This window comes from Crinia signifera, chromosome 6, assembly GCF_055691185.1.
Source record: "Crinia signifera chromosome 6, ASM5569118v1, whole genome shotgun sequence".
Lineage (NCBI taxonomy): Eukaryota > Metazoa > Chordata > Amphibia > Anura > Myobatrachidae > Crinia > Crinia signifera.
This window is the reverse complement of record NC_139222.1, coordinates 119309149-119337117: the sequence shown is the minus strand read 5'-3', so window position 1 is coordinate 119337117 and position 27969 is coordinate 119309149. Positions and strand designations below refer to the sequence as shown.

The 27969-nt window shown below is 47.3% G+C and overlaps 1 protein-coding gene and 1 long non-coding RNA gene across 4 annotated transcripts in view; one reads left to right on the top strand and one right to left on the bottom strand.

Moving 5' to 3' along the window:
* ASIC2 (acid sensing ion channel subunit 2) overlaps nucleotides 1–27969 on the top strand; it is a 679528-nt gene that overhangs the window by 571277 nt on the left and 80282 nt on the right. The gene's annotated exons all lie outside the window — the stretch shown is intronic.
* Nucleotides 22–27807, bottom strand: LOC146007042 (uncharacterized). Its single transcript, XR_014444212.1, has 3 exons — nucleotides 27393–27807; nucleotides 24570–24694; nucleotides 22–602 (listed from the first exon to the last, which is right to left on the bottom strand). It is a non-coding gene; the product is annotated as an uncharacterized LOC146007042 (long non-coding RNA).

The window sequence follows — 27969 nt, the reverse complement described above, 5'->3', positions numbered from 1 at the left end:
GGGCGCCGTGGCACCTAGCTACACCATTTGGTGCACACTGAAGCTTGTGAGAACAGGTTTAATTACAGGCATTACAGTATGTCAGGCTTTAATAAACTGTTTTAAGTGATTTCTCCAGTGTACAAAGCATTGGCTTTTAAGCTTCCAATACCATGAACAGCATAGAAGCTTGTTTCATATTATATTCATCCTCAGAATGCAGAAAGATAGCATGCCTCCACACTTCATTACCCTTTTCTGAATCTTATTTCCAGGTGTTACAGAAATGCATCACAGTCTGTTTTGAGCTGATGAATTTAAAGTGCTTGTGTCCCTCCCTCTGTGGATGCCGCAGACCTTTTGTGACAGGGATTTGTGGCAGAACGCGGAAAAAGAGACGGAGTATTCATTGCTGCAGGTGGCGACATACAGTACAATACTTTGCAGTGGCTCTGCTACAGAGGGAAGATGTGAACCACTTTAATCAGTACAACAGACGACACTGCCGGGGAAAATTCACTTTTTAATTGAAGGCATGCGTGTAGATGAATTATCCTGCCGGTCTGGTGCCTCAGGCAAGGTTCCATCTACAGCTTTTTCAATATTCTTCAGGTTTCAGTGATCTCGGAGATAAGAAAACAACATTAAGGAAGTGCTGTATTTATAAAGATTCCTCTTTTATCAATAGCAGCATAAACATTGTAAACACTGTCAGGTGACAGAATAACAAACCATGAAGTTGGTTACATAAAGAAGAACCACATTTATCATGTCACATCTGCTATAAAACATAAACTACAAAGAAAAACGACACAATAAATTCTATATTATAGTATATTTAAAAATATATGCATATAGGGGGCGTGGCTTGGCAAGCGTCCTGAGCAGCCACGCTTTTGCAGAGCTCCCGCTACACCACCCTTTCAACCTACCCCCAACCGCTTTATACCCCATCCCAAACCCTCTTATACCCCAGACCCAGTCCTCCTTGTGTCCGGCCGGCCTCCGATCCTTACCGCGGAGCCGGGGAGTGCTTCTAAGCGCTCCCGCGGGTTGCGGCCTAGTCGGAAGGCCGGAGCCGGGACCTAAATTTCCTGCAGGAGGCGCCGCTACGACCGGAGGGGCGCCCGATACCAGAGACGCCCGCCGATAAGAAGAAGGGGACTGAGGACAGCACGGCAGCGGCGACTCCCCACAAGACTGCTGCCTTACCAGAGCTCCCGCCAGACGCCCGCCGCCGACTGAGATCACGAGCGGCGGACGGGAACGGAGCTACAGCCGGAGGACGGAGGAGGCGGTGAGTGACAGACACCACAGCCGGGAGAGCAGGCCAGACAGTACGCAGCCCGCTGGAGACCCCACAGATAGAGCCTCAGTAATAGCTCCTTACCAGACCTTGATCGGAGACCTCGCCTGTCCCCACTGTCCTGCCGGCGCCATCTTGGAAGCTGCTGCGCAGCATATAAGCCACACAAAACGTCCTGTCCCTAACAAAACCTCTCCTCAGCACCTACATTTGTGACATCCACCCCAGCTGCCCCCCTGGCTCTGTCCACCAGAGGTGGAGGCAGCTACAGACCAGCTTTTGATATTACAGTGCCAAGTACCCTCTGCTGACCAACATTTGTGCCCACTGAGGTGCAGCTACCCTCTAACAGGGCCAATCACAACTGACTTCCACCCGCAGAGGTAACAGCTCCCTGCCACTCACAGATCTGGGGCTGCACAAAATGGGATTTCACATCTAAAGAAAAACACTGTCTAATCCCCCAGGAGCTTAAGAATAAGAATAAATATGTGAAAACTGCATCTCCTTAGCTGCCACTCACTACAGATGTAAACAGGGCAGCATAAATGCTATAACAATCCTATAATCCTACCCCGGTACCTGAGTCAGTGCGCCTTCTATCTATCTAGCAGAGGATCCCATTCATAACCATGCCGGCCAAGAAACCCAAGGATGTAGTTCCATCCAAAATCTCCCTCCCCTCCAGGAAATCCTCACAACCCCCTCCAGCCACCACTAGCCCCCTGAAACAACCCCCCCTTGCTCTGGGTAACCAGTCAGAATACCCCTCCCCCATCGAGATGGCTGGGGTGGACACTGAGTCAGAAGCGCCAGTAACGGTGAAATCCCTGTGCCAAGTCTTCACTGCATTTCAAGCCGAGATGTCCCGAGACCTAAAATCGGCAATCCGCGAAGTCAAGACAGAGCTGGTGGCTATAGGGGACAGAACCGATCAACTAGAACGCAAAATGGAGGAAATAGTTGCCTCACACAATGATCTGGTATCCTCCTATGACCGCCAACAACAAGACATTGCCCAGTTCCAATCTAAACTAGCAGATCTGGAGGACAGGTCCAGACGCAACAATATCAAAATTAGAGGTATCCCCGATTCGGTGGCTAACTCAGAGCTGGAAGATTACGCTACCACCTTGTTCTGCAAACTGCTGCCCACAACAGACCCCAAAGAGTTCCTGATTGACCGCATACACTGTCTCCCCAGACCAAGAACGGTCTCCGCAGATCTACCCAAAGATACCCTTCTGCGAGTCCATTTCTTCACGGTCAAGGAACGCATACTTAGAGCTGCCCGGGAATCCAAAAACTCAGGCACTCTAGGCGGGCTGCAAATCTTCCAGGACTTCTCTCCGGCAACCATCGCCAATAGAAGGGCATTCGCACCTATCACCGCTGCTCTCAGATCCCACGAAATCAGGTACCGCTGGGGATTCCCGGTTAAACTAATTATATACCATGAAGACACCTCATACTCCGTATCGACATTGGACGCAGGAGTGAAACTTCTAATGGACTGGGACATATCAGTCACAAAGCCTCCAGAGCCGAGACGCCCACAAGCTCTACAACAAGATTGGTCGGCTACCTGATTACCAACGTCCTGCTTCGTGTCAAAACCAATTAGACTGCAGTTCTCCGAGGCCCGAGTTCCTGCTCTCCCCTCCACCGGGATGGGACCCAAACGTTAAGTATCATATTTGTTTGTATCCCTCATAATGCAGGACTCTTGGCACTCGATTTACCCGGTTAGCAATTGTTGTTTGCTGTGAATTCTATGTTTCCCTCCGGTTCAAATTCTCTGAACCCAGAGGTGTTATAGGTTTAGAAGGTTGTATTTTCAAGTTACTAGACTTTCCCTATAATAGGATAGTTTCTGTGAGTTAAAAGTGAGTGGCGGCTTACGTTCTACGAGCCTTGCCACCCCCCAAACCTCTCTCACACTACTGCACGACCCTTTCTACCCTGCAGTAGTCATGCGGGTCCAATATACCGGACCCTTCTATTTTACCTCTCCCTATGCTTACCCTTCTCCATCTGTACCTCCCCTCCCCCCATGTCCCCCCTCCCCAGCCGACCTCTCCAATAGGGTGACGGCAAAAGTAACAACAGCAACGCTATGGCATAATGTCTCTTTAGGGTTAAGACCTAAATCCTCCCAGCATCCCCCCCTAACTCCACAATGCCTAAATTTCTATCTTTGAATGTTAAGGGGTTAAACTCCCCTAATAAAAGAAGACTAGCTCTCTCTTATTTTCACAGGCAGAGAGCAGATGTGGTAGCGGTACAGGAGACCCATTTCAATTCCACTAACCCCCCGATGTTCAAAGATGTGAACTATCCATCCGGTTATTATGCAAGTGGCCCTTTCAAACGTAACGGAGTAGCCATTCTGTTCAATAAGCACACCTCCTTTGTCCTACAATCTCAAAAATCTGACAAAAATGGTAGATTCCTGATATTGACAGGTCTGTTAGAGGACAAACCAACTACTATAGTATCCCTGTATGCACCAAACACCAACCAAATCCCATTCTTACGTAAACTATTTCTCCTTATCCGGAAATCATACAGAGGCTCCCTGATACTTTTAGGAGATTTTAACTTGGTTCTAGATCCCAGGATAGACAAATCCCAACAACCCACATCCCGTCCCTCCCAGACGTCTGGCCCATCCCTAGCTTTACGCAACCTTCTATTAGAGTTTGATTTACACGACATTTGGAGGACTAAAAACCCGACTGGCCGTGACTACACATTTCACTCTTCGGTACATAACTCCTATTCCAGAATAGATTATATCCTCTGCGATAAGTGGTCCTTACAGCACACCATAGATGTTGATATCCTCCCGATCACATGGTCCGATCATGCTCCCGTCACATGGAAGTGGTGCCCCAATCCATCAACCTCCCCCCCGAGGCCTTGGCGTCTCTTCCCCCACCTGTTAAAAGACCCTACGGCCAAAGCAACAATCTTAAATGCTATCAAATCTTATCTCTCTAACAATTCCCCACAGGAAACGTCTATCACCAACCATTGGTGTGCCCTTAAGGCAGTTACGAGAGGAGCAGCTATACAGGCTGGCTCATATCTCAAACGCAGTTCCATTAAGGCCCAGCAAGATTTAGAGACCAAACTATCGAAGCTAGAAACCCAAAATAAAACAGCCCCATCTAGAGCCTTGAAATTGGAAATATCAAATATCCGTAATCAAATCCAAAAAATCCTCTTAGCTCGTACACAACTAGCCCTGAACAGAATGCGCCATAAATATTACCTGTCCAGTAATAGATCGGGTAGAATGCTTGCCCGCAAACTGCGAGCTCAACAAGCCAAAAACAGAATCAGACAAATCATTACCCCTACCAAAGAGAAACTTTTAAACCCAAAGGACATCGCTAACCAGTTCGCTAAGTACTACTCTCAGCTCTATAATCTTTCATCTGATACCTCCACACCACAACCCACCAACATCACAATTTCTTCCTTCCTAGACAATATACAGCTCCCATCCTTAAAGCCGGAACAACTAGAAGCCCTCAACGCCCCATGGTCTGAATCAGAGATCCAATCTGCCATAAGATCCCTCCCCCGCAACAAAGCGCCAGGCCCAGACGGCTTCACAACCGACTTTTACATCACATTCAAAGACCCGCTAACCCCACTTCTAACAAACCTCTTTAATGAACTATCCTCCCTAGGCTCCTCCCCAAAGGAACTACTAGAAGCCCGTATAGTGACCATCCCCAAACCAGGGAAGGACCCGGCTTTCTGCCAGAATTATCGTCCTATAGCACTGTTAAATTGTGATATTAAATTATTTGCCAAACTAATGGCCCTCCGCATTAATCAGTATCTACCGTTGCTGGTGCACCCGGACCAGACAGGCTTTGTCCCGGGAAGACAGGCCTCTGACAATACAAGGAGAGTATTCAACCTGATCGACTCTCTTACTGAAAAGCAAGATCTCCTTCTCCTATCCCTCGATGCTGAAAAAGCTTTCGATAGGCTGAATTGGAAATACATGCAAGAAGTGCTCACACGCTTTGGCTTCAGGGACCGAATTCTCAATTCGATCCTGACGCTCTATAGTTATCCCACGGCCCGGGTGCTCAGCAATGGATTCTTGTCAGATCCCTTTAATATCACGAATGGCACCAGACAGGGTTGCCCCCTTTCTCCCTTGATTTTCGCCCTTTCAATAGAGCCCCTAGCCATTACTATACGCAATGACCACAATTTCCCCGGTCTGCAGATAGGCCCACATTGTCATAAGTTAAGCCTTTTTGCCGACGATGTTCTGCTTTTCGTGACCAACCCTGTTAGAACTCTCCCATACCTCCACACGATCTTAGACTCCTATAGCGCAGCATCATACTATAAGCTAAATACTACTAAGACGGACGCTCTCCCGATTAATCTCTCAAGACACCTACCCCAATTAAAATCACTCTACAAATACAACTGGCAAACTGAAGCGATAAAGTACCTGGGCATTCACATCCCCGCGAGCACACCCAATGTTTTTAATGTCAACTTCACCCCCCTCCTTGAAACGTTGTCTACCCTAACAAAATCCTGGGTATCCTACGATATTTCCTGGATGGGACGTATGGCCGCCTTTAAAATGACACTACTCCCTAAACTAATGTACTTGTTTCGCACTATACCATACACAATCCCTAAAAAATTCTTACGACTTGGCACGTCCATTCTGTTAAAGTATGTGTGGTCGACAAAACCCCCAGCAATTGCCCGCTCCAAAATGTCCCTACCTAGGGCATTTGGCGGCCTGGACCTTCCCGACCTAGCTAGTTACCATACAGCATGCCTCCTAGCCCCGCTCAAATGTTACACGGACACCGTTTCCGCCACAGGATGGGTGTCCATAGAACAAGCCAAGACCCCTCAAATCCCTCTTGCAGATCTAATCAGAATTCCAAAACAAGCCAGACCTACCCATCTACCACTACTCCCATCCACCAAAGCCTCTCTGCGAGCATGGGATGGACTACTTGTCAATCTATCTAGCTCGACGAACGTCATACCCACCATTTCCATTACGACAGTAGCCAAATTAATCCCAAATCTCAATCTAAACTCATGGAAAACCCTGGGCATCAACACCCTGGGAGACTTGTTAGAATCCCACTCCTTGCTACCATTCTCCACCCTACAACGCCAATATTCCATTCCCCCCTCCGAACACCACCACTACCTACAAGTAGCACACTGGTGGAAGGCCCTCTTCTCTCCCTATACCCCCCCAGATGCTACATCTCAGACACTTCTATCCAGACCTTTTATGACAGGAACTAAAGGCGACATCTCCTTTTGGTATAGAGCCTTAGTAACCCCCTCTGTTTTCTCCAAAACATCCCCCCACGAGAAATGGGAATCAGACCTAGGCGTGACCTTCTCGCCCCTGCAATGGCGTCAAATTTTTCACACTTCCTATGCAATGTCCCGATGCTTAAATCATACGGAAATGCACATTAAACTAATTAATAGATTATATCTAACCCCAGATCGTCTGCACACCTTCTGGCCATCCTGCTCTAATAAATGTTGGAGGCTATGCGGATGCATTGGCAACATCTACCACATTTTCTGGACCTGCCCAGTAATCCAACAGTATTGGTCTGAGGTCTTTAACTTGATATCTACAGTGTTGAAGATGACATTAACTCCGGACCCATCCCTCGCCCTGTTCCACGTTTACCCTCAGACTGTCCCCCCTAGGGATAGATATGTTCTAGGTCACATCCTTATAGCTGCCCGAGCCAACCTGGCCCAACATTGGAAACAACCCTCCCCTCCACCCCTTCTCCAGGTAGTCATGAAGACGAATCATCATTTCCTTATGGAAACTAACTTCGTCCCATTTGTCTCCTCACCCACCTCCCCCCATATGCGTTGGCTCCCGTGGCACACACACATAGCAGAAGGTGAAGGTGCTGCACATTTCCCCCCTTCCCACTCGGTGGATCCATGTCAGCTTAACCTAAATGAAACCCCAGAGAGCTCAGAATAACCTAATATGCCTGGCTAATTCACCCTGCCAGTTAATATCCCCCCTACGGGAAAATGTATGACCGGGGGTTTGTGACTGGTTAGTTAAATGTTCTGATTTCATTTGACAACGTTACCAGAAGATATTTCTGTCTGCTTGTTTCTTTTATATATGTAATATTTAGGTTTTAGATATATACATCTATATTATTCGCTCTGCGTAGCGAAACACACTGTATAATGGATATGTTTGTTACCCGATCCCCCCTTCCCTACCCCCCCCCCCCAAATGTCCCCTTTTTCTTTTCTGTTCCCCGTATTAAAAATCTGTCACAATAAAAATTTATTGATGGAAAAAAAAAAAATATATGCATATATAAAATTAAACTCACCATCGGGTATCCCCCTGGTCCACCCCGTCGGTTGATACACTTAACTACAACTTAACTTTAAACCTTACATAACTTAACTTAAAATAAAGACACGACACAAAGTGCTGGCGTTTCAAAAGAATGACAAATTTATTTTGACAATTAACTAAGACTATGAATGGTGGCGGCACTAAAAAACGGTCACTATAGGAAAGGTGGGGTTAAAGATCACTAAGCATACATACAACACTGGTGACCACTCTCTCTGGTCAGCCACCAGGCCTGGTGGTGATGGCCATCCCCCGGACAGAAGCATGGTCCATGACAATCGATGTTGAGGGAGAGTGCACCCCACTACCTACACACACACAGAGTTCTTAAAGAATGACCGTTCTTTACCTCCACAGCCAGGCCCTAGGCCGCAGCCACCGCCACCACTAGTAACGCTCCGCACCATGCCGCTAACCAAGAAAAAATGTCACCTAAAAACAGAGCCATTCCCTCCGGGCTCAGATGAACGCCATTGCTCCTGTACAGCTCGGGATGCTGGAAGCTGATGGCGTCATGGCGAATGACACCCCCGCTATTAGCTAGCAGGTATCTTTCAAACATGGCGTTCACTTTTTTATGTGAACGCTCCAGGCGGGGGCATGAACTTGCGTTCCTCCACACTCTCCTGGATATCATGACACTAACACACAAGATGGCAAAACTTGGGCAATGAGGTGGAGGTCCCGGACAATCACGGAGCGCAGCTCCAGAGCGGATCCCCGCCCAAGGTCATTCCCGCCTAAGTGAAATATAACGACCTCCGGTACCCCAAACTGCTTCACGGCCCGCATCAGCTGGGCCTGCAGTGCACACTACCTCATGCCCCTCACTCCTAACCACCTAACCTCCCCAGCTTGCGGAAACATGCATACATCAGAGGCGAGATCCGCCTGCGAGGCCCAGTACACAAAGGAATGGCCCAACATCCACACGGACTAAACGTCCCGTCGACCTGAAATATGCACACAAGAGGTTAGTTAGCCGGAGAATCATCACTACAGCACTCACACACCAACCAGGTTAGAGAGAGAGAGGGAAGAGAAAAACCGTGGCCGACCAGCTATTGAGGCACAAAATACACCGCCCGGAGTAAACTAACAGGTACGCCATGCCAGATTGTAATTGAAGCCAAATTGTGCCCCTGGGCGTATGTGAAAAAACACCTCAAGGCCCCCACTGGAAGTTGGCGAGCGCTTATGCGTCCAGTCGACCATGGTGAGCAGTGATAGATAAGGTCGGCCGAATGTACCTACAGAATGCTGCCGAGCGCCATTGACCCAGATATTGAATCTCTGCATCGGAGCGGCCCTACGCAACCGCCGAGGTAGCAGCCCCAATCCGGAAGGAATGCGACCCAAATTCCTTCGGATCAAGGCCCATGGCCCCCAGCGCCTGTCCCAAACAACAAAACTGGTATTTGGTGAGAGGTGACCCGTCCTCGTGCATCAACCATGCACCAGGCAGATTCGGGCGCGCCTGTGCAAAGGCCGTAGCCAGCGCAACAGGGCACGCCCCCTCCACCGTACACAGGAGCAGGGACAGCCACCGCCCCTACCGGCCTGGTCCATCTTGGATCGTCGCAGGTGACAAAGCACCGAATCAACCTGGACCACCAAATCGTCCATGGACAATGGTGAAGGCGACGGTTTGGACGGAGCCACCATCTCTCCAACCCTGAAGGCCCCATGATAAGCCATCGCGTTCGGAACAAAAGGACCTCGTAGGCAGGCCAACAAATGTCCCCTAGGGCGCCCAGCAAATCTGGTAGCAATGTCAAATCAATCGGACGCCTACGGTCTGGGAGCGCCGGCGAGGCCCTCCGCCATCCACGCAATGCTCTTGACACCAAAAACGACCGGGACAGGTCCACCCTACCCTGCAATGCGGAAAAGAAAGACACCCCTGCGAGCGTCCTGCGCACGGAGGCGACAGAATGACCTAAGGAGTACAAACTCCAAACGATAGCATTGCAGCATCCTGGGTGCAACAGGTGGGCCTCCCTGTTTTCCATTCCTACACTCTTTCGCTGGGTGGGGGCCCCAGCACTTTGCGCAGCAGTGTTTGTACTTACATTGTGTTAATGGTGATTAAAATATAACCAGAGTGACGATAAGTGAAAAGCGTTGGTTACGTAATAAGTCCGCAACCAACGTACCCTTTATACCTAACTGCGTGCGAACAAAACGTAGCGCAGCGCAGCGTACAGTCTATTGTATGTTATACACCAAGAACCGATACCTTAATAAGAGATCCTTTCGCAGGACTTTGTCTCCAATTGTGCGAATATACCTTAAAGGACAGAGTCCGTAATGTAAGGACAGAGTCCTTAATGTACCTTATCGCTATTATGCGAATAACTAGACACGACCACTGAATAGAAGTAAGGAGGTTAGAACTCCGTAAAAAGATTGTATTAAAGTCCCTAATGGACAAAAGGGGGTTACAGAAATAAGAATAAACAGGTATAACAAGTGATACAATACAATAACAATGAATACTAAACAAACTCTGCTAAGGGGAAAGAATACAAATACAAGACACAATCAGCCAACAATACTTTAAGAATAAATACCGTGAAAATGCAACCGTTTACCGTGGTCATCTAGTATGTGAAAAGCAGTCCGGTCAGAGCTCACTATCGTTCAGGAATGAGCGATAGTCCGGTAGGAAGGTCCAGGGAAAGTAGTTGTGCCGAAGAGACCCTGGCTGCTCTGGGTCGCATATCTTATAGGGTCAGAAGGGGGAGGTCAAAAGGCCATTCTCATTGGCCAGAGATCATATGTCCGGTCCACTGTGATTGGAGGTTAGACGCTGTACCTGGTCTGACCAGGTGCAGGGGAGGGAACTTTAAGAGTCCTTTGTTTGGTGGTTTCGGCGTCAGCAAGGATAAGAACCGGTTTGAGCTAGTTTCCTTTGTTAACTACTTACAACAGAAACTGTCTCTGGAATATGGATTTTGTCCATAACTATCGGACAGTGTACATTGCGAAATATTCGCAATGACCGGAATACTTTGCATGATGAGCTGAGCGGAACGATACTAAACACGATACAGACAGATGTGTGCAGGGCTAACTAAGCTATGTGTGGCGTTCTAAACCTTTTAACTATATTTCCTTTCGTGTAAGTGTGTTATTATGAATTTATGTGTGATAGTATGTCTACTCTTCTGGTCCACATTGTCACACATACTCGGGTATGGAAACTTTATTTGCGCAACTCTGCGAACCAAAATGGCGGCCATACTATCACAAAATGGCGTGTGTGTACCTAGACTTCCACAGTCCACCCTTTAACAGTAAATATAAAACTGTTACATTACAAAATATTTCACACGACAAAACAGAAATTCATAATCCTAACAAAGAAATTGGGATCCATGAAATAAACATATAAGGGGAGTAAACCATCTGCTCTCGGCCGATCCAGGATCATGGATAAACGATGGGCCGCATTTATCGAACAATCTACTCAGGGTCACGAAGGATAATGTACAATTTTGGGATAAAAATAAAAACAGGGGTGGTTACAACATATACACGTTCACAAATATGGTTTCTTTAAAGGGAGGTGGTTTCGATTTTTGGGTCATATACCAAACCCTGGTCTTCCTCTGTATCCCTCGTTCTTACACTCATGATTTCGGTACGTTTTGCCTTTCCCCGGGTCACCACCTTTAAACATTTGAACAATAGCACAAAGACTATGATGGCACCACCGATGCAGAGAAGGAGTTTTCCTATGCTAGCTATGATCCCCTGCGCCCATTCTCCTAAACCAGAGAACCAGTGCATTGGATTCAACCAGGAGGTCCATTCGCTAACTTTGTTACCTATTTCTGCCAGGCTGATATTATATTCCCTTCTAAATTCCCATTTAAGCTGAAGAATCTCATCCATCCGGTGATCGATGATTTCTTCTGGGTCTTCAGTATTGTTGGTGATATATGTACAGCATTTCACCCCAAACTGTGTAGAGAGGGTGACACAATATCCTCCTGTCATGGCTGTCAGATAGTTCAACACCATTCGATGTTGGACTAGCTCTCTTTTATACGCTTGCAACTCCTTCCCAGTGTATCTAAAGGTGTCATCATAAATCTCAGTGATGTTATCTACCAAGCTGGCTAATGCTTGTATGTATTTAAAATTGATAACTCCTCGGGCGGTATGGGTGATATCTAATGCAATGAGGAATTGGATACCGAACGACTCGTGTATCATTTCAGAAGCTAGGGGTTCTTTTCTTATTGTTAAATCCCTTTTATGGATTTGGTCATAATGGGTATGAGTGTAAGGAGGAGAAATACCTCTGTGTACGTTCATCATCTCATCGTGTGTGAGGGTCATCACTTCCGGTAACACTCTGCCTAGATAACAAATACCAACGTAGTTCATGGAGAGCCATTTGTACGCCCTTCTACCACAAATATAATAAACATCGTCAGGGAGAAAATAAGGGACAGAGTATTTCATTATCTTGTCACACATTATCCATAAGAACATCCCCGTCCCCTGCTCCCTGACTCGTTCCTCACATGTTTCTGGCTGTAGGGTCATATTACAGTAGCCGGCTGATACTCTGCCGGCCATCATTTTACTTTTCTTCACCGTGTAAACATATTTATAGTGTCTTCCACTGGTTCGGATTTTTAATAATAATTCTTTATCTATGGGCTCTCCATCTGGACGCTGGGAGTAAGTTATTGTCTGGTTTTGCCATGTCACTTCCCAAGTACCAATTGTTCTGGAACTTGAGAAGTTCATACATACCAGGGATTTATCCACTTGGTATGGGTGTAATCTAAGACTAGGGGACCTGGTATACAGGTATCTCTTATCCAATGGCCTCCCCTTATTTAATACGCTTATCTCTGAAATACTAAGCGGGTATGGGACTAGGCCTACACTACTCCTTTTATGTAATACTTGAGAACACACCCAGCATTCTGTTTGGTTTAAAACCTTACCCACTAATGAGTGGTAATCACTCAAAGGATGTTGGCCGGTAGTTGCCTTACTGGTCGACTGACATCGCTGGATGCATCCTTCTTCCATTTTAGGTTGACAATATCTACAGACACAGTACTCACCAGACAATAAATCATCACATAGCCCTTGAACTACGTTTTCCTCATACCTTTTACCTTCTCCTGTCATGGATAAAGTGTCAAGCTGGTTTAGGGATTCTACCTCACCCATATCTGGGTCCATTATTACACTGTCAGGATTCCGCTCCGATCGCTCTAGAATGTGGCAGCCACCGAGTATTTTAGGATGAAGAGAAGAACACAGAAAGAAAACAAAGACATATGTGCATAACTGTGAACCTTTTGCTTGGAGTCCTTCCATCATCTCTACCAGGGGACTTGTATTTTGCTCTGCTTCTTAGACCTTTGTTCGCTCAGGTTGCTCGACCTTGGCTGCTTCTCAGTGTTCCCGAAACAATGCTTCTAGCGACACTTCTTCTCTCTCGCTCTCTGCACACTGGGATTCTGGGTTACTGGCTTTCTTGCAGTGGGACGAATGTATCCAAGTCTCTCTCTCTGCGACTTTAATTGATGTAGTGCTGGTCAACAAAACTTGGTACGGTCCTTCCCAACGGTCTATCAAACAACCTGAGCGTAAGAAATTTCGGATCATAACAAAGTCTCCTGGTTTAAGATTATGACAATTCTCGGTAGGCATATCAGGGTTCAGTAAATTCAGCTGCTTTTGTTGCTTCCTTAGCTGTTTGTTTAGCTTTAGGATATACTGTACAGTTAGCTCATTATTACATTTTAGATCATCCTGTGGGTCTATCATGATGTGTGGCTGCCGACCAAACAGTATTTCGAAGGGGGACAGGTTGAGCGGAGTCCTGGGAGTGGTCCTAATGCTATACAACACAATAGGCAGTGCCTCTGGCCATAACAACCCTGTTTCAGCCATAACTTTACCCAATTTGTTCTTAATAGTACCATTCATTCTCTCAACTTTGGCGCTCGCCTGGGGACGATATGGAGTATGAAGTTTACTATTAATCCCCAGGAGTTTACACATGATTTGGAAGACCTCTCCTGTGAAATGAGTGCCTCTGTCACTCTCAATGACCTTTGGGATACCATATCTACAGACAAACTCCTGACATATTTTCTTTGCTGTAAAGGTAGCAGTGTTGGAGGCAGCGGGGAAAGCCTCCACCCAGCTGGAAAACATGTCAACACAAACCAATACATATTTCAAATTTCTACAGGGTGGTAACTGTATGAAGTCGATTTGTATTACCTGGAAAGGGCCTTCTGTAGGAGGGATGTGGGATGGCTCTGTTGGGATGGCTTTTCCAACGTTCTTCCTCAAACAGGTGAGGCATGACATTGCCACTCTACCTGCTTGAGAAGCGAACCCTGGTGCACACCAGTAGGCCTTTACCAGCTTGCACATACCTTCCTTCCCAAGATGTGTCAGCCCATGGGCCGCCTCGGCTAGACTAGGAAGGTATGCTCTGGGGGCCACTGGTTTCCCGTGTCCATCTCTCCAAAGTCCGGTGGACTCTTGGCCACATCCCTTCGACTTCCATACTGCTCTTTCCTGTGGGGAACACAAATTCTGCATGTCTATCAGTTTGGATGTGGATACCATGTTCAGTGTACAAAGGTTGGTGGGATGGGTAAAAATATTTACAGGGCATGCGGCCCTTTTCGCTGCCTCATCAGCGCGGCTGTTACCAAGTGACACCGGGTCTTTCTCTGATGTGTGAGCTTTGCACTTGATAACAGCCACTCTGTCTGGAAGCTGGATAGCTCCCAGAAGTCTCCTAATGTACGTCGCATGCGCCACTGGTGTGCCAGCCGCCGTCATGAAATTTCGGAGGCGCCATAGGGCTCCAAAATCATGGACTACTCCGAAAGCATATCTGGAGTCGGTATATATGTTCACTGATTTCCCTTTAGCCAGTTCACATGCTCTGGTCAGTGCCACCAGTTCCGCTACTTGCGCTGAGTGAGGTGGTCCTAAGGGTTCAGCTTCCACAATACCTTCTCCATCTACTACCGCGTAGCCTGTGCAAAGCTCTCCCGTCTCCGTCTGTCTATGACAGCTACCATCTGTGAATAAGGTTATGTCTACCTCACTTAATGGGCTGTCGCTTATGTCAGGACGTGCTGTGAAGGTCTGATTCAGGTAGGTCATGCAATCATGTTTGTCCTCACTCTCACTAAACTCTGCTTTACCATATTCAGCAACATTTCCATCACCCTCCACCCTTTGTGCCTTGGAGGGCACATGAGGAAGAAATGTGGCTGGGTTTAATGTGTTGCATCTTTTGATGGTAATATTTACTGGGGCCATCAGCGCCAGTTCCCACTTAGTGAACCGTGCTGAGGACACATGACGTGTTTGGGCAGAATTTAGGAGAGCAGAGACAGCATGGGGAGCATGAACAGTTAAATCGTGTCCCAGCACTACGTCCTCACTCTTACTTACTAGTTGTGCTATTGCAGCCACACTTCGTAAGCAAGTTGGGAGTGAGCATGCTACTGTGTCCAGCTGGCCACTGTAGTACGCTATTGGTCGGTTGGCATCACCATGTTTTTGTACAAGCACTCCTGCCGCACACCCACCTGATTCAGTTCCGTACAGTTCAAAGGGTTTCCCATAATCTGGCATTCCTAGTGCTGGGGCCTTGGTTAGGCTCACCTTTAGTTCCTCGAAAGCCAGCTCAGATTCCTCAGTATGAGAGACCCGATCAGGCTTAGTTGAGGAAACCATCTCTTGCAGTGGTAATGCCAGAATAGAGAATCCTGGGATCCAATTGCGACAGTATCCACACATGCCTAGGAACGTACGGATCTGATGTTGGGTCTGTGGCAGTACCATGTTCTGAATCGCTTGGATTCTGTCGTCGGTGAGGTGTCTCAGCCCTTGGGTAAGACAGTGGCCCAGATATTTAACCCTGGTCTGGCATAATTGCAGCTTATCCTTTGATACTTTATGTCCTGTTTCTGAGAGATGCATCAGTAGCTGTCTAGTGTCATCCACTGATGACTCCAGTGATTCAGAACACAACAATAAGTCATCCACATATTGTATCAGTATCGAACCCCTCATGGGTTGAAAGGATTGCAAACAATCATGCAAGGCCTGGGAGAAGATGCTGGGGCTGTCTATGAACCCCTGGGGGAGTCTTGTCCAGGTATACTGTACTCCTCTGTAAGTAAAGGCGAACAGATACTGGCTGTCAGGATGCAAAGGGACGGAGAAGAATGCTGAACACAAATCAATGACTGTGAAATGTGTACAGTGGGGTGGGATTTGCATGAGGATGACAGCTGGGTTTGGCACTACGGGGAATTGGCTCTCGACTACCTTGTTTACCCCTCTCAAATCCTGCACTAGTCTGTAGCCCCTCCCCCCGCTCTTTTTCACAGGAAAGATGGGACTATTGGCCGTGCTGGAAGTTCTAACTAGGATTTCCTGTTGGAGCAATCGTTGGATCACTGGAAATATTCCTAGCTCAACTTCAGGTTTTAAAGGGTATTGCGGTATTTTTGGGGCTATCCTGCCTTCTTTTAAGCGGATTTCTACTGGAGCTACATTTGCCATCAGCCCAGCATCCTGTCCATCTTTAGTCCAAAGGGAACTCGGTATTTGTGCTGTAATTTCAGCTACCCTAGATGGATTTGATTCTACAACAGTGGAACACAACATTAGCCTCTGAGGACTATCCAGCATATCTTGCACTTCTTGTGTAAGATTTCTAGGAGTGTCCAGAAATACCCCATCGGGGGTGCAATAGATGACACATCCCATTTTGCATAGTAAATCTCTACCCAGGAGGTTAGTCGGGGCCGCTGCAGCCAACAGAAAAGAGTGTTTGGTATGCAGAGGCCCGATTGTAACCTCCGCTGGTTTTGTCAGTGGGTAATGTTGTATTTTTCCTGTTACCCCAATTGCTGCTACTGATTGGTTAGTGAAACCCAAGTGAAGAGGAGTGTTGAGAACAGATCTGGCCGCCCCTGTATCAACCAAAAAGGTTTGTCTTACTCCAGCTATATTAACCTTCACCTGAGGTTCCTCTCCAAGGTGTTGTGTTAGTCTAACTGGCTGTAGGATACAGGTATGACCTGTTTCCTATGGTCTGACCTGGGTTGCCCTTAGCACAGTGTCAGCCATCAGATGGGGAGGAGGCATGTTGCGTGACCTGTCTGTCTCCTCCCATTGTCTAGGTGCTGGGTATCTCCGTGTCTCACCTTTGTGAGATTCCCATTCTCGCTTATGTGTCTGATAACTCCTGTGGTTTCCGAACCTACACTGAGCTGCAATGTGTCCCTCCTTATTGCAGTTGTAACAGATAATTGGCTTTCTACCTGTTTCCCTGGTGTTTCGTTGTTGGTATGCAGCTTTGTTTGGGGCATTAGTAAGGGCTTGGATGCTAACCATCATCAGTTTGTCAGTTTGCAGTTCCCTGTGCTTCTTAATGTTGCGGTCGTGGTCCACAGCAGATTCCCGTAGGACATCCACTGTCATTCCACGCCAATTTGGGAAAGAGGTTTGGACTCTGGCTCTCAGGTTTTCCCTAAGCCCTTCCACCAGCACAGAGACAATCATCTCCCTCAGGTGGGGGTCGTCCTTAGGCTCGGAGACACCAGTGTACTTTGATACCTCCAGTAAGGCTTTTGTAAAATAATCAGCAGCAGTTTCGCCATCTTTCTGTTTGATGGTGAAAATCTTGCTATATTCTACTGCCGCAGGAAAATATACTCCCAACTGTAAGTTAATCAGGCGTATATTCTCCTGGTTGATCTCATCATTTATCTCCTTGTCCACTTTCAATCCACTATCCTGAATGAATTTCGGGATGTCAATGTGAGTGGGGAGACAGGCCCTCAACATGATTCTCCAATCCTTGTTGGTGGGCTCATCAGAGTTTCCTAGATCCCTTACAAATTTCCGGCACACTGCCAGATCTTTCCTAGGATCAGGGAAATCTGTAATGATGGACCGCAGCTCTAACCGTGTCCATGGGTTTAGCATGGTCATCTTTCTGGTAGGTATCACACCCTCTCTGTCTGCCTTACCATAGGGAACCTCCAGTGTGCGTACAGGGTATGTTTGTACCACATTCGCATTACTGGGACCTGCTTGGGAGTCATTTGTGTCTGTGCTGTGTGGTGCATCATTACCTGAGTCCAATACTATGCTGTTGGCATCAGCCGTCTCCTCCTCCTGTGCTGGGGCCTCAACAGCGGGTTGAGCTTTTCCCTCAATCATATTAATTGCATGAGAGACGGCCAGTGCCAACAGCTGCTCGTTTTCCTCTCGGGTTTCCTTGTAAGGGGATAAAACAGGGTACAAGTTAGTAACAGGTACATTATTACTTAGGTCTTTCTTATGAGACATTAACCCCTTCGGCACATATGGGGGTGGGGGAGCTGATTCTAGTGTGGCAGCGGTTGCATTTGCATTTTTATTGTGGCTGATTGCATCAGGTATTGCCAGACCTCTGGCTCCCCATTGTTCCTGTCCTTCCTTCTGCCACAATTTAAGAATATTTATATGCTTCACTCTCTCCTTACGACTGGAGAGTAGGCATATTTCATCTTTTACTGCCGATAAGATTTCTGGATCGAAGCTACCAACACTGGGAAATTCTAACTTGCTGCCTTGTGTCATTTTTCTCCATTTATTTTGGTAAACAACTGCGAGTTCACCGTGCTTCTTGCACATAATAAAAGCAGCCGATCCTTTTGGCTGGCTTGCTTCCTCCCTAACATGCACGTTATCACAGCGTGACCCGTTATTACCCATAGTTACAGGAATAAACGTTCACAGCTTAATAGATATCGGTGGGTTATTACTTATCTGAGAGCTCCCCAAACACTCACTTCTACAGCTTCCTAGAACATCCCACAGTCAAGCAGGTGCGAAGGATACGAGGTATTATACTCAATCACCAAGCTCTCAACTAGCAGCGAACTTCTAGCCAACTTGCTTGATGCGGCACAATTTTTCCAGGGTATAACAAACTTGTTTTCCTATACCCCCAAAAATCGGATTTCTAAAGTAGCTAATCGGAAACAAGTGCGTTCCGATATATCTTCTTGTACCCTCCTAGCGGAATTAATTCCACTGAAGGGGCAGTTCCTATGTGTACGTCGGCACGTACACCCTGTCCTAACTGGACCTGTCCTATTACACTGCGCTTGGGTTGTGTCCGTCCCACACCCGTCCGCCTCAGTTCTTTTTCACACTGGGCGCTATTTACACCTAGGTCTTATGCTTATTTTTGAAATATTTCTGTACAGAAAATTTTTCCCAGGCCGGTAGCTTTTCACTAGATTCTTATGCAGGTATAAATCCCTTATAATAAGCTATAGGAATCTATTAAAATAATGCTTGAGTTGCTTGCTTATGAGAAAATGAACAAAAAGAAAACCTTATTTTCTTTTCTTAAATCACCGCTTCATTCGCAGTATATTACTATACTGTTTAAATAAAGCTAGTGGTTTAAATACTGTTCACTTCTTCCTATGTGTGCTGCGTGTGCAGTACCAATGAACAGCCACGTGTGTACGTGCGCTTGTTCACAGGCCGCCGATGAATCGGCCACCCACGTGTTCTATAGTGTATTTGCAAGGTTGCGCTCGGGTTTCGCTATACGCAGTAATTGCGCCTAAATGTGGAATAAATCCCTTAACTCTGTCCGAGAGTTACGTATCAAGACGCGAAATAAATCCCGCACTTAATCCGTAAACCACGTACAAAGATGCGAAACTTTCCCGATGTGGGCACGTGCGCGCGCACCTTGCGTAATACACAATAGACGCTTTACGTTACTGCAAAAGGCCCAGGACTTGTCGCCACGTGTCGGAGTCCCTGTTTTTGCGGTAGCTAACAATAAACAATTATAGTTTTGCACAGAGGGGATCCTCTATGTACTATAATAAACACAGATTCCACGTGTGCGAACCTTATCGCACGTGGTACATATACTATAATAAACAAGCAGCCCAAGACACTATACCCCGTTAAACTACTTGTGGCAGGCAGAAGTACAGTTTACTAAACACTTAGGTATGATATGCTTTAAAACATGTGGCTTTCACTTATTGTACTCCGGGTTCAGCGCTAGCACTTCCCGAACCCCGCACCGCCGCGGACTCGGCCTATCCAGCAATGGAAACAAATAAATACTTCCACCCTTTTGCTGGTATAGGTCGAGTCGCACGCCTGGTACTGAGTTCCGGACTGTGAAACGACCGGGCGAGCACCCCAATTGTTAATGGTGATTAAAATATAACCAGAGTGACGATAAGTGAAAAGCGTTGGTTACGTAATAAGTCCGCAACCAACGTACCCTTTATACCTAACTGCGTGCGAACAAAACGTAGCGCAGCGCAGCGTACAGTCTATTGTATGTTATACACCAAGAACCGATACCTTAATAAGAGATCCTTTCGCAGGACTTTGTCTCCAATTGTGCGAATATACCTTAAAGGACAGAGTCCGTAATGTAAGGACAGAGTCCTTAATGTACCTTATCGCTATTATGCGAATAACTAGACACGACCACTGAATAGAAGTAAGGAGGTTAGAACTCCGTAAAAAGATTGTATTAAAGTCCCTAATGGACAAAAGGGGGTTACAGAAATAAGAATAAACAGGTATAACAAGTGATACAATACAATAACAATGAATACTAAACAAACTCTGCTAAGGGGAAAGAATACAAATACAAGACACAATCAGCCAACAATACTTTAAGAATAAATACCGTGAAAATGCAACCGTTTACCGTGGTCATCTAGTATGTGAAAAGCAGTCCGGTCAGAGCTCACTATCGTTCAGGAATGAGCGATAGTCCGGTAGGAAGGTCCAGGGAAAGTAGTTGTGCCGAAGAGACCCTGGCTGCTCTGGGTCGCATATCTTATAGGGTCAGAAGGGGGAGGTCAAAAGGCCATTCTCATTGGCCAGAGATCATATGTCCGGTCCACTGTGATTGGAGGTTAGACGCTGTACCTGGTCTGACCAGGTGCAGGGGAGGGAACTTTAAGAGTCCTTTGTTTGGTGGTTTCGGCGTCAGCAAGGATAAGAACCGGTTTGAGCTAGTTTCCTTTGTTAACTACTTACAACAGAAACTGTCTCTGGAATATGGATTTTGTCCATAACTATCGGACAGTGTACATTGCGAAATATTCGCAATGACCGGAATACTTTGCATGATGAGCTGAGCGGAACGATACTAAACACGATACAGACAGATGTGTGCAGGGCTAACTAAGCTATGTGTGGCGTTCTAAACCTTTTAACTATATTTCCTTTCGTGTAAGTGTGTTATTATGAATTTATGTGTGATAGTATGTCTACTCTTCTGGTCCACATTGTCACACATACTCGGGTATGGAAACTTTATTTGCGCAACTCTGCGAACCAAAATGGCGGCCATACTATCACAAAATGGCGTGTGTGTACCTAGACTTCCACAGTTGCGCACCCAGGGAACAGCCTGCTCCATTGTATGCATAGCATCGACCAGTGGAGGATCCCCCCGCCCCCCCTCCCGCTTGAAAGGGCGCCGGGGCCTTTTTTGGAGGGGCGGGTGCGGCGGCCGGAGAAGCCGCTGGCTTGGGGCCCATCCATATCTCTACATCTTTGCAACAAAAGTTCATGATTGCCAGCCCCGACTGCTTACGCCTGAAACTCTCATCATAGGAGCGCCATGACGAATCCCCATCGGTAAGGAACATAGCATTAATCATGTGCATGTATCGCACCATATTCATGTGTTCCTGGGGCCTTGTTTCCAGGTAACAGGCGGCGAACATGAAAAGGCCCGATTGCCACCGGTGGTAGGTGCAGAAGGCCTCTTCACCCCTTTTCGTGTCGCTGCACGGTAATCCTTCTCGTCCTGGGCTGTCATTTTAAAAAAGCTAACATATTTTCAGTCCCTAATTCGCTCCTGCACGCTGCATCTCAGACCCCTAAGCACTGCAGTGTTCTCGCAGTGCACCACCTGTCCCCTAGGGTAAAGGGGGGAACCCGAGCTACCACTGGAGCTGGAATGGCGTCGACGTCGCCCATGGCGACGCTGTAGTCTAAGTGATTTTCATCCTCCCTCTTCTCTGGACGTGGCGGAGTCCGAACGTCCGGTGGAGGAGGAAGTACGGGAGTCCCTACGCCTGCACCGCATGCCCTTTTTGCGTGACCCACCTGAGGTGCCGTCTCGAGGCACAATGCTCATCTCCAAAGGTCCACCGTGGGCAATAACCTCCGGGGCGGATGGCCTGACAGCCGCTGCTGAAGACGTGGAAGCACTCGGAGGGGGGCCACAACGGACATTGCCAATGAAAGGGCCGCCACCCCGGGCAAAACGGCTGGGGAAGGGGTGGATGCAGTGGCGGAATACGCCAAATTGGGAGCCTGCCCCATAAAGGAAGACAGCAGGGCCATGAAATGCTGAACACCCTCCCCCGCTATGGGTGTTTGGGGACCCAGGGCCACCTGAACTACAGGCGGGGGGCCCTACAGTGGGGACCAATGAAGACTCACTCCCCGCGGTACGCTGGGGGTCCGTCTGGACCTCTGTAATAGACGACGCCTAGCAAGGCGTAAAGGGGCCAATGCTGCCAACCTCCCAGTATGGGTGGGGGTGGCAGCGGGGACAACTACAGCAGGGTGCCCTGAGGCCTGCACCTCCCCTGACATGGCCCCCCTCTCCCTTGCCAGATTGCTGGCCAGCCTGGGAATTCCAGATGGGTGCACAGGGGGCTGATTATCCCTCCCAGCAGGCTGAGCCAGCCTACTGGCCAGCCTGGGAATGCTGGAAGGGCGCCCCCTTCCCCCTGAGGCCATAATCTGCCCCCTTCCCCTCACCATATCACTGTACAAACGATTATTGAGGGCGGCTACAGGCGCAGCCAGGCCTGAATCAGGCCCCGCCTGGCGGGTACCTGACCTGCCCGCCGCCGGACTATTTGTACTACGTGACGGGCGGCGGGTGCCCAGCCCGCACCCGCGCCTACAAGCACCACGGGCGCTACCCCTGCCCTGCACTGGAGGTCTTGCCTGTTCACCAGCTTCTTGGACAGAGGGTGATCACTCTAACTCGTGATCATTCCTACCCTGTCTAAACCCCCCCCTGCTCTGATAGGCCTTGTGCCCATCCTCATTAGAATAACATCTGACCAACAGCAGAGTGTACCCTGTGAGAACCCCTCAGTGGTTTATGTCACTTCAGGCTTAATCAGCCTTCTGTGTTTCTTTATATATAAAAACATCTCATGTATATACATGCAGCAGTAGTAATAATAAAACTAGTATCAGGGCAGGGCGCAGGGGGAAAGGAGGCAACATGAGTGCGGCGGCCACCAATGTGGACGAGCCCGGCTGGCAACATTACCAATGCGGGTAGGCCAGACCAGCGGAGTCACTGTTGGGGGCGTGCCTCCTCTAAGCTCTCTAGTGAAAGTGAATAGATTCTGTGCGCATCCAGCTGGCATCTCTGTATTGCTTACATTTCAAAAAGCATTTTGAGATTTTGAAAGTAACACCTCCCCACATAGAGGTATGCCATAAAATGAGCTGTAAATTAGCCCAAAGGCAGTTTAATTATAGCACTCATGTAGCCATCAGTACATAGTTGTTTAATCCCCTGAAAGTGGCGGATGACCCATTTTTTCGGGTACCCATTAAAGAGTGAGCAGCTCTCCCACATCCCACCCACATTCTAATGAAGTGTGCGGGATGAGGTTTTACAGAGAGTTGCAGGACCGTGTGGAGGGGAGGGGCTTAATGATTATGAATTCACATCATTATGCCCTGACCTCTTATTGGACTCATGAATCAGACAGTGCAAATAGCGTCTCTGGGCTTCCCATAGAGGAGAGACTAAAGGCAGGTAACTGTGAATCTGCGTGATGGAGAGCAGTGGCTCTTATAGCACATATCCATATTTTTCCCACTCTTTCTTCCATGGTGCGGTAAGAGCCCACCTCTTACCGCACCATGGAAGAAAGAGTGGGAAAAATATGTAAGAGTGATGGCATCATCACTGGATCTTGAGGGGAATGATGGAGATTACCATCATTTCAGGGAGTCTCCAAGACATTCAGGTAGAGTTGGCAAGTACTGTGTTTGTGTGTTAGGGAATTTAGACTGTAAGCTACAATGGAGAGGGGGCTAATATAAATAACAAATACTCTATACAGCAATTCATAACATAGTGGCATAATAAGAGTAATAGGATAAATCCGGATCAAACTGATATATTTTCCAATTAGATACAAAAGGTGGCATCATTTATTATAAAAATTTGTTCAAATCAATGCGATAAATGATAGCAAAAAGCAGTAGTTCTGTTTGACACTACAGCAATTTCCAGTACTTCCGTCCAGACCTGCAATCAAACACTGTAATTGCCCCAGCTTCCTCATTTAGGGCCTTATTTTGGTTCATTCTTTCTGACAAAATCCTTCTTAGATGGACAAAACCATGTGCACTGCAGGGGGGGGGGGGGGGGGCAGATGTAACATGTGCAGAGAGAATTAGATTTGGGTGAGTAATTTTGTTTCTGTGCAGGGAAAATACTGACTGCTTTATTTTTACACTGCAATATAGATCTCACTTTGAAGTAAAACCCCACCCAAATCTAATTCTCTCTGCACATGTTACATCTGCCCCACCTGCAGTGCACATGGTTTTGCCCATCTAAGAAGGATTTTGTCAGAAAGAATGAACCAAAATTAGGCCCCTAGTTATTATTACCTAGCAATGGTTGGTCATTCCCCTAGAATGATGTGATTTGTCTTATGCTTCAAAAAGCATGTGATACATCCCATCAGGACTAGATATAAGGGAATCTGGTAAACTTACTATTTTTGAAAGCTGCTTCTATATAATCAGGGCAGCAGAATTTGCCGATAAATTACACCTGATGATCATACGTATTTTGAATATCATATGGGTTAGGATTTTCTGTTTCAGTGCAAATGGAGAAACTGGAAGGAATAAAGGATGGTTACAAGATAAAAGGATGGATAATAGAAATCATGACATATAGGGGGAAATGTACCAAAATGGATTCGTAGAAAAAAGGTGTATTCGTAGGGAGAAATACACCTTTTTTTTACGAATTTGTATTTTCGGGATTTACAATCCCAAAAATACAACAATTCGTAGTCCTAAAGATGGAACATTCGTATTTGTATTTACAAATACGAATGTCTACACCATCGATAGAATACGACAGAAATCACCATTCAAAGAATGGTGGTTCCTGATGTACTAAGCAGCCGTACTGATAATACGGCTGCTAAGTGGTGTAAAACACCCACGCAAATACGACAGGAAAATAGAACACCATTTTCCTGTTCTATTTGCGTTTTAGCCTGCACGGATCAGTCAGATCCGTGCAGGCTGCAGTGTAAAAAAATAGAAAAAATAAATAAATTAAAAAAAAAAACGGCGTGGGGTCCCCCCCACAGCCGAAACCAGCACCAGGCTGAAGGAGCCGGGGCCGGTAATTAAAAATCAGGGAACCCGACAAATAGGGGTTCCCCGATTTTTAACAACAAGCCCCAGGCTCCAGGTCCGGGGCTGGTTCCCAAAATACGGGGGACAAAATGAGTAGGGGTCCCCCGTATTTCAAGAACCAGCCCCAGGCAAAACCAGCCAGCGGGTAATGCCACAGCCGGGGGGAGACTTTTTATGTAAGTCCCCCCGGCCAAAGCATTCATCCCTACTGACCAGTCAGCCTGGCCAGGGGCCCTGGGGGAGTGGGGACCCCCCCAATAAAGGGGTCCCCCCACTCCAGGACTTACCTGACCAGGCTGAAGCCTGGTGCTGTCCTCGATGCCCCTGGGCGGTGGGCATCGAGCTGATAAATGGTGTAAAAAAAATAGATAAACTATTGTTTTTTACTGTGGCACTACAAGTGCCAGCAAGCCTCCCCAGCAAGCTGGGACTTGGAGAACCACAAGTCCCAGCCTGCTGGGCATTAAAGGGCCCGCTGGCACTTGTAGTTCTACAGTTAAAAAAATAGTGCACAAAACACACTGACACACTTTTAAAATAAAACTTTATTACACACAAAGCCCACACATACTAATACTTACCTATCTTCTTCCCATAGGTCGCCCTGATGTCCTGTGTCGTCGTCTTCTGGTCCTGTGTCGTCTTCTTCGTCCATGTCGACCGTCGCTGTCGCCGTCCGGATCCGACGAAATCCATGGAGGAAGCTGTGGAAGGAAACCATACTCACCTGTCCCAGCGCGACGTAGTCCAGGTAAGGGTCTTTGCAAAAAAACAAAACGAGCACCCGAAACCAAGCGGACACGACGGAGACGCACGTGTGTTTGTTTACATCGTGCGGCTCCGCCCCCGAATGCCGCTATTGGCCGCCTTGCGGCCTAGCGGCCAATCAGGAGCCGCTAGGCCGCAAGGCGGCCAATAGCGGCATTCGGGAGGCGGAGCCGCACGATGTAAACACCGTGCGTCTCCGTCGTGTCCGGCTGGATTCGGGTGCTCGTTTTGTTTTTTTGCAAAGACCCTTACCTGGACTACGTCGCGCTGGGACAGGTGAGTATGGTTTCCTTCCACAGCTTCCTCCATGGATTTCGTCGGATCCGGACGGCGACAGCGACGGTCGACATGGACGAAGAAGACGACACAGGACCAGAAGACGACGACACAGGACATCAGGGCGACCTATGGGAAGAAGATAGGTAAGTATTAGTATGTGTGGGCTTTGTGTGTAATAAAGTTTTATTTTAAAAGTGTGTCAGTGTGTTTTGTGCACTATTTTTTTAACTGTAGAACTACAAGTGCCAGCGGGCCCTTTAATGCCCAGCAGGCTGGGACTTGTGGTTCTCCAAGTCCCAGCTTGCTGGGGAGGCTTGCTGGCACTTGTAGTGCCACAGTAAAAAACAATAGTTTATCTATTTTTTTTACACCATTTATCAGCTCGATGCCCACCGCCCAGGGGCATCGAGGACAGCACCAGGCTTCAGCCTGGTCAGGTAAGTCCTGGAGTGGGGGGACCCCTTTATTGGGGGGGTCCCCACTCCCCCAGGGCCCCTGGCCAGGCTGACTGGTCAGTAGGGATGAATGCTTTGGCCGGGGGGACTTACATAAAAAGTCTCCCCCCGGCTGTGGCATTACCCGCTGGCTGGTTTTGCCTGGGGCTGGTTCTTGAAATACGGGGGACCCCTAGTCATTTTGTCCCCCGTATTTTGGGAACCAGCCCCAGAGCAGGAGCCTGGGGCTGGTTGTTAAAAATCGGGGAACCCCTATTTGTCGGGTTCCCTGATTTTTAATTACCGGCCCCGGCTCCTTCAGCCTGGTGCTGGTTATGGTTGTGGGGGGGACCCCACGCCGGTTTTTTTTTTATTTATTTATTTTTCTATTTTTTTTTTACACCATGCAGCCTGCACGGATCTGACTGATCCGTGCAGACTGCTAGAAATAATTCGTATTAGCAGCCGTATATACGGCCGCTAATACGAATCATTACACCATCGGAGGGTTACAAAGCAGTCGTATCTGACTGCTTTGTAAATCCCCCTCCGGAACACGAGTTTGCATACGACTTAAACAGTCGTATGCAACCGTAGGGAAAATACGAATACGAAAAACTAGGTTTTTCATATTGGTACATTTCCCCCATAGTAGCATGATATGGATGCTATTTACACTTACTTTGAATCATGGCTCATTGGTGTTATCTAGGTGTCCCTAGTTCGGACGGTGGCAACTCAGCAGTTTACATCTAGTCACTTTCCTGTAAGTGCTTTATATTATTAATAACTTGTTGAATCTACATCTTTTCTGTCAGTCATAATATACAGTAGAAGAGTATCAAAAAGTAAAATTCCCTATGGCTTTACCCTATATATCCCGGGTGTATTGTCAGTGGTAACACCTGCTATTGATAATTTGTCAGGTTTCACATGTTCTCAGATTGGCATAAGAAAACCAATAATAAAATGCTAGATATATCATACATGCACTTACTGCCTGAGGCCAGACTGATGAAACATTAAAAGTTAACCCTTACCCCTCCAGAGCAGTAATTCTGGGGTCACTCAGCCATCCCAGAGATATTTTATCATCAAATGATTTTTTTTTTCTCAGTGAAACCTACAGTAGCAATAATAACCGTCCACCATACTGTACAGTATATTGCTTTTAGCATTTTTCAATTTTTTTATGCACCCAGGTAAGTCATGAACCTGCCACTGGGTTATTTCTTGGCTCTTTTTTCTTATTACAGTTA